We start from the raw sequence: 10158 nt of genomic DNA, 5'->3' as shown, positions 1-10158 counted from the left end.
TACACTAGCATTGTGTTGTAAGCTGTTTGGAATTATCCTGTATTGCAATATTTCTACCTCAAGCCACAGTTTGTTTTACTTACATTTTACAGGAATGTTGATAGCACTTTAGCCTATGCTTTTATGTTTTCAGACAAGTTTGACTTGTGTCTGCAATGTGATATGTTTCCACTGCAGAGATGTGTAGACTGGTCCTGATATCTACAGCTTTGTACTCCACCTGAGCTCTGGATCACTTAATCAGACCAATTATTTGCTTAACTGGTACAAATTAACATGCTTTCTAGATCTCCACTGATTGACGACAGAACCGGTGGGACTGTGGCTCTACAGGAGATTGCAAACCTTTGTTCTAATGACACAATACATGTGTCCACTAGTGGAGTCACCACTAGAGGGAGGACATGAGGCCCTTTGGGTTCATTTTATTCCCTGAGCAAAAGGGAACTCGGTGCAGGGAACAGTACAAGTGTGGAACTTAGAGCTGATGTGCATGGCCACATGTATAGGGTAATAGCGGAACAGTTAAATTTTCTACAGCAATTCTGAATGTATGTTAACATGAAAAGGAAGAAAACTGAAACAAATCCTGAATATGAAGTGGCTATCCACCAGATATGATGAAAAAGGCTTACAAGAGCAAGGCTGAAGGATTGAATGGTGGCTTATTCTTCACATTGTTTAATTACAACACCTCTACCTTTCCAGGTTTGGTCTCTGCTCCATTTCTGAGTCCAGAGTTTCTATGCTGTGGGTAAGAGTGATGAAATTTCCTGTGGATCTGAATTAGAAGTCAATATAGTCATTACAAATTCCAGGAGAGTGAGAGGGATATGTGTGTCCAATAATAAAGCCCAATAATCATCAGTTGTGTGCACAGAATTTTTTTTGAGACAGATGGAGAATGAAAGCCAAACGGCATCTCATTCAACCCCCCTACCACAAGCCCAGTTTCTAATCGCATTCCAGAAACATAACTTGCAGAAAGTTTGTGCTAGCCTGGTGGATTTTCATTTCAGATGTTGTCAACTCAAGGGCATTTGGACCAATCAATATCTGTCTGTCTTCTGGCACACACAAAGTTGGCTATTAGAAAAGAGCTTCTTATAGCAGGCTCAGCCAATACCATTAGCCCTAGCCTAAGGGCAGTTCTATCCATGAGACAGGGTAGGCACCTGCCCCCCCTCCCCTCCCCCACCATTAAGCAGATCTCAGGGGATGTCATTTGGACATATCGGGCAAAGAGCACTTCTTTATTCTTTCTCTTTTCTACACCCAGACTCCACCAAAAATCAATAAATCTGTTCTTTGCTTATTTTCAGAACTTTGCTTCAATATAAGCAAGGACTTACCTTCCAGCTACAAACTCATGCAACACCAGGTCAGTTTTTTTTTCTTTTTTTTTCCTGATTTCTCCAAAGCTCCAATTTAAAAGCAAATAAATTGGGAAACTATCTGCTCTTCATTTTGTTCTGTAGAGATTAAAAGACTCCTCTTAAAAGAGAAGAATGCTTACATCACTAGCATATACAGCGGCTCTTGTCTGTCTCTCTCTCTCTGTTTTTTAACAAGCAACATCTTAACGATTTAACGTTCACAGTGTTGAATAGAATCTGTCAGCTTCTAACAAAAAAGGCATGCGTGGCTATATGATGATGAACAAAGTGATCTTGTTAGATCCCACTGGTTTTTTAATTCACAGTTTTCTTCCCCATAATCCTTTACAACTTTGTCAATTTTCTTTTGTACTCAAAATGCACCTCTTGATGAAACATGAAACATATTTCAGTATATCATGTGTATCCAAACATGTTAACTGTACTGTGGGCATACAATACATACAGTTCAAACATATTAATCTTAGTTATTGCTGCATGTCTATTAGAGCATTCCAATAAACATAATTGAAAGTGACAAATACTTCATATAAGCTGTTATCTAGGTTGTGTGGAACATTCATAATACCTTCATAGGTTGAAGTTAGGTTGTATAGAAAGGTTTTGACATTAAATCCTTCACTGACTACTTCAAATTTTGTAGGGAAAGAAGTCTTTGCTACCTAATGTCTTTGATCCTCACAATGTTTCACGGTTCTATCAATGTGTCCCATAGCACAACAGATACACGGTATCATATGTTCAGCAGGGCTTGGAAATACAGACTAGGCAATTGCTAAAGTGTGCTGATTATAGGGGAGAGAAAATAAATAAACGTGTGTATACTCAGCCAATCTGATTAGTGGAGTGATTTTGAATTCTGAGTTTATATGGTTCTAGTTTCAGAATTTTGCAAGGTGAAGGATCCTTGAAGTTAAAGGGACCCTTATACAATAACTCAGAAGAATAATAGCAGAAGGTGTAGTAGTAACGTTCCCTGTAGTAGCCTGTATTGATCGGTTCTAATGAGCACCAGTGGAGCTGTAGCTAATGGTGTTGTGTCTGGTGTTGACGGCAAATGTGGGAGAAGATTATCAACCCAAGGGGTTTCATAGTGGTTGGGCTGCCCTGAGCCCTCGGGGCAATGATGCACTTGAGAGGTCACTGTATCAAATGAAGGGAGCCAGTTTTGCCTTTTTCTACTTAAAGATTTTTTTTCACTCTTTCTTTTTCTTTTCACTTACACAGACACCAATCAAGACATTCACAGTTAAGTTTATATACAGTATATATTTTTCTCTAGTCTACCTATGAGTCAATACCCAGTATCTATATTTGTCAGTAGATTCTGTGTTTCAGTTGCAGTGAAGACCTGTTACAGTTGGCTTTCTTTGTCTGCGTAGTTGTGCTTTTCATATAACACGCTCTTTTTCTCTGTATGAATGAAATAGAAAAAATAGGATTATTTTTGGTTCGCCATAAATTATCTTTCCTGCTTATTTATTTCTGCAGTTTGTTTAACTCCATTTGGTCATTCTTAACTGCTTTGTTTATGTCTCTTCAAGACAGTAGGCACTACTGTATTACAAGTTTGAAATTAAACAAACCAGGGTTAATGTTTGATTTGGTTTGTTCGAGTAAAATCCAAATGCTGGTACTATAATTATAGTTTATGCAGTTTAGCTTAGTCAGTAAAGCTAAATTTATTTTAATTTATTTTAGGAAATACAACTGTAATGATATTGAGAAAAACAAAAATAAAATAGAGTCTCTTTATCTGTGGTGCTCTTTCTTTTTTCCAAATAGGAGTAACATTGTTTCTTAGCAGTACTACTGACCTTCTGATTAAATTCAAAGAATTGCTATATTGCTGATTTTTTGTTTTCTACAGTAGTTTAGTGTGTTTGATCTGTTATTGTCTGGACAGTAAAGGAGTTGATTTTGGCCTTTCCTTAGGAATATCCCTAATCATTTTGCATCTCATGTTGTTGTTACCTAATCATAAGGACAGCTTTTTGCATGAGGGATGAATTCTGAATGCTTTGGTATTTTTTGATAAAATCGCCAACAAAATAATTCAAAGTAATTTCATAAGGACCAACAGCTCGGTCCATGACATGCAAGGTACTTTATGTCCGAATCCAATGGCAAGTGTTTGACTGTTAATACTCAAACGCCAACGTTTGAATGCTGTGTTTACTCAGAATCTTTGTCTGAATCAGCTCACTACTTCCAAAGGAGACACTGTCCTTTTGATGGTGAAAGTGATGGATCCAGGGGGAATTTGGATAGGACAGCTGGGTCAAACCTCTGCTCCTCTTCAACAAGTGTCTTGGGAGGCTTGATAACCCAGGAGGTAGATAAGGCCTTGGCATATCCTCCCATATGAGAGGCAGCTTAAAGTTGAGGTTAATTAATATGTAATTATACATCAGTTACATTTTAACTGTGAAGTGACCTGTGAAAAACAACATCAATTAAACTAAAGTCAATGGCAGAAAACCATTGCTGACTGCAGTGTTAGTCAAGTTTAACAGCTGCTTTTTAAAATATTTACAGGGTGTTCATTACAAAGCTATGGACCTCAAGATGGTTTAATGTGGTTGAATGCAATATTAGCATTTGTGTAAATAACTGAATTATAAAGTTTCTTCTGCACATTTGTTCCTTGCATGACTGAATGACGTTTGTTGCAGCCACTTGTGATTTCTAATTGATTTCTTTTCATGTGGTTGAGTCTTTTACTAGGGCATTCTAGTGTTAAACAAGTTACAACACCTGTCCTCCAGAAGGACTGGGCAACAGAACCAAATGTGCCCTCCCTTGTAAAAATGAAATGTAAAAATGAAAGGGTGCTATACCAACAGCTATATTTTGAAATAAATAAAAAAAACAATGCTTTCAGGAACTGCGTGAGACTAAGAAAGCGCTCTCATACATCTACAGTATTTTGTTTTTGAAAGACATAATGTTTGTAGAAATACCAAAACAGCCAAAAGGAAATGTGAATGAATTCCTATTATAAATTTGTGTATCAGTAGATCTTGCTTTCTTCTCTTCTTCTTTTCCAGCTCAGTGAAGACACCTGAAGTAGACGGGGCAAACCCTGCTCTCACAGTGGAGCTGAGAGATGTTTTTGATTTACTGGGTTAAGGCAGCAAGTGTCCGGTGAGCCTGCTGGGATGCCTGCCTCCTGACCTCATGCAATTAGTAAGGTCACCTGATCCCTGAAGGAGACAGCTCCTGGCCCTGCAACCTCATACCTCATACCTTCCCTGCACACAGAGGCACAGCCCAGCTGAGGGTTCAGCTCTCCACTGCGTCTCACCTAGCGATTGGCTTCCCACTTTTTATTGTAAATCAAAATCCTAAAAAATAGAATCATATAAACTACACTAACATTTTGTAAGCTGCTCAGAAATGAGACTCTAGACTCTATTTTTAATTAACTGATATCACAATACATTTGCGCTTTATCTTGTAGACCTCAAACAAGCTTTCCAGTGGGTCTATTTTTAGTGCTTCAAAGACATTGTCTTTTGATTTCCTTTCCTATTTCTAATACATTGGCCTGACTGTATTGTAGGAACTGTTAATTAGCTTGATTTTGTATATTGTAAAAGTTAACATTAGGCTCGGGCACCAGCAATTAGTTTTTACTACTGCAATGCTGTATAAAACAATTAATTGATATTCTGAATCATGAATGAAAATAGTTGCTTGTTAACGTAATGAGCTGAACGCTGTAATTATTATGCCAGTAGCTATAAAATATTTGCATCAAGCTTAGCTCCATTGATTGAGGGAGCTTACCTAAACTAATTTGAAGCTTTGTGTAGCAAAAGCCATATTGAAGATTTTAACCAACTGTAAGGTTTCGCTGTGGCTACACTAAAGTGATGATGTTCATTTATTATCGGTCACCTTATTTCACAGTTGCATCATTCTACAGCTGTCATTTGTAGGGGTGAGATCACAGATCTGTGGCAAAATTTAATTTAGCCCTCCTGTCCCACTGGTCTAGCTACTTTCATACAATGAGTGCAAGTGTTAGCATGTTGGGCACTAATGGATGTAACAGCACATCACGCATTTGCCAATAGCTCTGCAAAGTAATGGCATTGTTGCCCTGGTTCCCCTCCGGTTTTACGATGTGTAACAATTAAGGGTGTTTGAGATGAGCAGGAGCAGCCCTGAGCAAAGATTGTGGCTTCGCAGACTCACCAGCTGTGGAGCCCTTAAAGTGGACTAAACAGTTCATGTCACAGAAATGCAGATGGATTGCACCCATGTTATGCCATTCTGGAAGGACGAGACCTCGGAAACTTTGGAAATTAGTACAAGTTCACTTGAGTGCATTGATTTAGCTTTGTAACAGCCATGATGAGTAATTTAAAGCTGAGAAAAACTATTGACTGAAGCATTGTTGGACTTCCTGCTTAATGTCACCACACAATCTTGCAAGTGTTCGTATTTTGGTGACATATTAAACATCAGAATTCAACTGTTTTTCTATCTCCTGTACTATCTACACTCTACCCATGAACTTCTGTGAGCAAGAGTTTATACAACATCATACTTGTGTTTAAAAACAATAACATTAATATTCATTATCAAGATGTTATGTCAAAATATAAATTGGTCATTGTTATTCCAGACATTTATAAATAACAAGTACACAAAACATTCTGTCACTTTTAAGTGACACAGTAGGAACCTAGGGAAATTGAACCAAAATTTAAAATGTAGAGCAATGACAGGACAGAGAAGAAAAATAAGAGTACGTTTTTTTTCTTTGGTGATGTTCCTGATAAAAGTAAAGATTGAAGTCCAAGGCTGGTAAGTGGAGTGTTTTCAGAGACAGAAACAAAATTATTTTCACAAAGTGAAGTTCAAGCTAAAATACAGAAACCTATCCACTATTGTACAGATTAACTTATCACCTAGTTAAATGGGCTGTCAGAGGGAGATGGCAGTGCTTGGCAGGGCGAATTCAAATGCATGTAAATTTCCCTCGTGGCTGACTAGCAAGTATGGTGGAGCTGTCAAATGATGACATGCGAAAATGCATTAACATGGTTAAAAATACATTTCAAGAGGATATCTCATGTTTTAATAACAGTTGCAGGGGCAAATAACATGAACTGAGCCTGAAAGGTTGGCCTTAGAATATTTTCATTATCCAAGATAAGAAAATAAAAATGCACAAAATAAAGAATGGCATTTAATTGTTTCTGGTAAAGTTGTCCTGTTTTCTTGGGTGCCCCTTTAGCAATTAACAATTAGCACACAAAATCCTGGTGGGATTCCCCTGTGCCAGCAGACAAACTCCACTTTAGAGAGGCAGTGTTCTGATAACCTGGCCTGTCAAGTTCATTTGATCTCACAACAAAGTGATTAAAAACATCAAAAGGACCAATTACACTATTCACTTAGTTGCAACGTACATGAAATCAGACAGTCTAAGGCATTCCATCTTGCACAGGGAAAGAAAGGCCTGTTTATCTGCCTCTATATTTGCCACTGGTTGGTTTTAGAGACAATAAAGTTATGATCTAGACTCAAATACACATATTTAATACAGAATTTAATGACAATAATTTAACCATAATTTAAAATGTGGTTTACTACACTTGATTTTAATTTTACAATATGAGCACACTTTTAAAACCTTGTTATGTGATAACAGTCATAAGATTGTTAAAAAGGGAGATTTTAGGCTCACTTTTCAGAACTAGCCATGCATAAAATATCTGTCACTGCATAAAATTATTTACAAATAAACATTTCCCCACATACACATTACTTACATTTTAATTTTAAGGTTTTATATTTAAGAGTAGGCTGCTGCTAGTATCACATTTGGATCAAAGTTAGTGGACAAAAGATGAATGGGCAGCATTTAAAACAGACCGCTGGTTCTGAAGAAGTGCCCTCAAATTGTAGAATAAATAAAAAAGTATCTCAATTGCTCTAAATCACATCACATTTTTGACAAGTCCTTTGTTTTCCTTTGCCACAAAAATGGGTAAAATGAAGAAAATCACCTGGCTAAGAGACCTAGCAAAAGTGGCACAAATAACTCTAAAGCTGCTTTGTGTATGTAGAACAGCGTTCAAACTTATTAAACACAAGTAAGAGATTGGGGAGAGTCAAGTAAGAAGCCAGGAGTCAAAGACATTCTGCCTTAGGCAGGTGGATAAAAGTGCTTTGAAGTCAAAGTGATGGCCTATCTGAGATCTGAGTTCACTGCAACCTATCTATTGCTCAGTCTCCATTCAGTGCCCCATCATATCCCTTCTCTGTGGGGAGCAAGGTGGTTTCTATAGAGCAAACAGAAGCAAATCTATTTCTTGCATGTTCCGACCCTTTCTTTCAATTCTTGATCACAGGTAGTTTGACTTCCATATGTAAAACACTTGGGTCCCTTGTTTATGTTGTGTATCAGTGTTGGGTATTTGCTACGTAAATCATCAGGGGAATGCTGTGCTTTCATCCTGGACCTTCTTGAGGAGGTTGAGAGTGGGCATGGGGAGTTTTCCTTTTGGAGCTGGGTTGTGGGGTGTCTTGGTTGAAGTGACAGAATTTGTGAGGGCTGCTGCTGTGGCTGCCATATTAAAAAGTTCCCATCATTGATTTACTCAGCAGGGTGTTCAATTAAACTGATTTAGGAAAAGTTAATAGATGACATTTTGATACTCCAAGAATGCTCTTACAAATAACAATAGGAGCCCAAACAACGCCTGATTAAAATGTATAATGAGACCCGGGAACTTAATCGTCAAGTTGCTTCCATCAACCTGTCAAAAGCTTGACAATTAAAACGGCTTCTTCTAAAATTTTAATGAGATACAATAAGGAGTGAGAGTTGGTGGGGGAACGAAAAGAAGCAAGAGTCTCATCCTTCTTGTAAGAGGCTACAAGAGAACAATCCATTATTTTTCCAACAAAAAAGCTCTCTATGCAAATTAAATGATAATACATTTTTAAATAAGACAATGTGTTATATTTAATTTATTACTTCTTATGCCCTTAGAATAAATATTTAATGTCTTTTTTAAACTGAGGAATGAAGTGTTTGGGACCTGAGAGCAGGTGCTGAGTTTTAGGCTTTCTTCCTTCACAACTTTGTGTTTGAAGTGAAAATCTCAAGCTTTCTAAGTGAAAAGTTAAGCAAAATAGCATCTGGCGGAGATCAGACAACATAACTCGGAGTGTGCTGTCTTCTCTTGTGGAAGAAAAGATTCTCCTTGCAAGGGCTCTGGAAGGTGCTCTCATTTAAATAATTTCTTCCTTTCCGTGAAACTGCAGTCAATAAGTTTGTTTTAATTATGAAATTGAATCAATGTCTCTTACATTCTGTCAGCTGTGAATGACAGAAGCTTTGGATTCTTCTGAGTTGTAAGAAAACTTTTTTTTTCCTCGATAACTTTAAAAAATAAAGGAAAGAAAGATTGGGAAATTCCTTGATTATGAAGGTTTCTAAGCATGTTGTCGAATTTGTCCGACGTTTTATCCAGAGAGAACAGGTTCCTCCAAGAATATTATGATGTTTCTCTTTGAGGAATGGTTCTCGGTCCGTTTCTTCAATATTGTACTTCACGATTCACAACACTGTACAGTATGTCCATGCTAGTATCTCCAGTATGTCCATTTAGTATTATTTCAGTTCAAGACTAGTATGTAAATATCAATCAATGCCATATATTTCTTCTAGTAATATGTGCTTATTCACTGTAATTATGTAATAAACATACTTTCTCTATTAATAAACAAGCATCTAGCATCACAGGGAACTAATCTTAAGGGTAGGTGTGACCAGCTCACCACTGATCCTGGAGAGTGATAACTTCCGGGCACTTTTGTAGTTGTAGTCAAAGCGAAGGCAAAGTGATTGTACATGTACTGCAGATCAGAGATCTGAAATTAAAATACCTTTAGGAAGGAAGTGATGATTAAGGTCTGGTGGTTTGGGCTTTCCAGGACCATCCGTGTCATAACCTTCTATGAACATTGGGATGGGCAAAGTATATATTTAACCTCCCTATCTTTAATTAAATATTAAACTTTTAATATAAAATTTATTTTGAAAACTGTTAAAATCCAATACAAATTTATTAAAGGTAGTCAGGCCACATGTCTTAGTCTAATCCATTCCAGACAATGACCCTAGTTAATGTCAAAACGTTGAAAATCAAGAAGGGGGATAAGTTTTAAATACATTGTTATTGCTACTAAATGTCATAATATAAAGGCAAAGGTTTGAGAGAGAAAGATTATTTAAACATTAAATGACACAAGTAGGTTAATAACGCTTTGTGACTAGGAATGACTTCAATTCCCAAGAAAATCCTGCTTTAACTTAATTTTGTAGTCATAGATGTATCATATAGGGGTATATGGAGCATGGTAATGTTAGTAAAAAGCTGAAAACTGTTTCTAAACTACTTTTCACTTGTAGTTTAGTTTTTTTTCACATTGATTTGTATATTTCTTGTATATAACTTGAACTCGTTCAATAAAATGTGTTTGGGCTATCACTACTGAAGAAACTAATTGGCTGATAAATATCACAAAGAGTTTTGATGTTCTTAAAACGTGTTCAGAGAAGTGCAAAAAATAATCGAATGTCACTTACTGTATGTCTTCTAAAGTACTTTGAAAAAAAATGGCAAGATCAGTGGCAGGAAGTGAAGAGCAGGTATACCGGTGTGTAGAAATAAAAGGGATTTTTTCAAATTCACTTCAATGCAGGATTTTGCTGACGCCATTGATTTTGTAA

Source organism: Lepisosteus platostomus, chromosome 6 (assembly GCF_059453375.1).
Source record: "Lepisosteus platostomus isolate fLepPlt1 chromosome 6, fLepPlt1.hap1, whole genome shotgun sequence".
NCBI lineage: Eukaryota > Metazoa > Chordata > Actinopteri > Semionotiformes > Lepisosteidae > Lepisosteus > Lepisosteus platostomus.
This window is presented reverse-complemented; position numbering follows the sequence as displayed.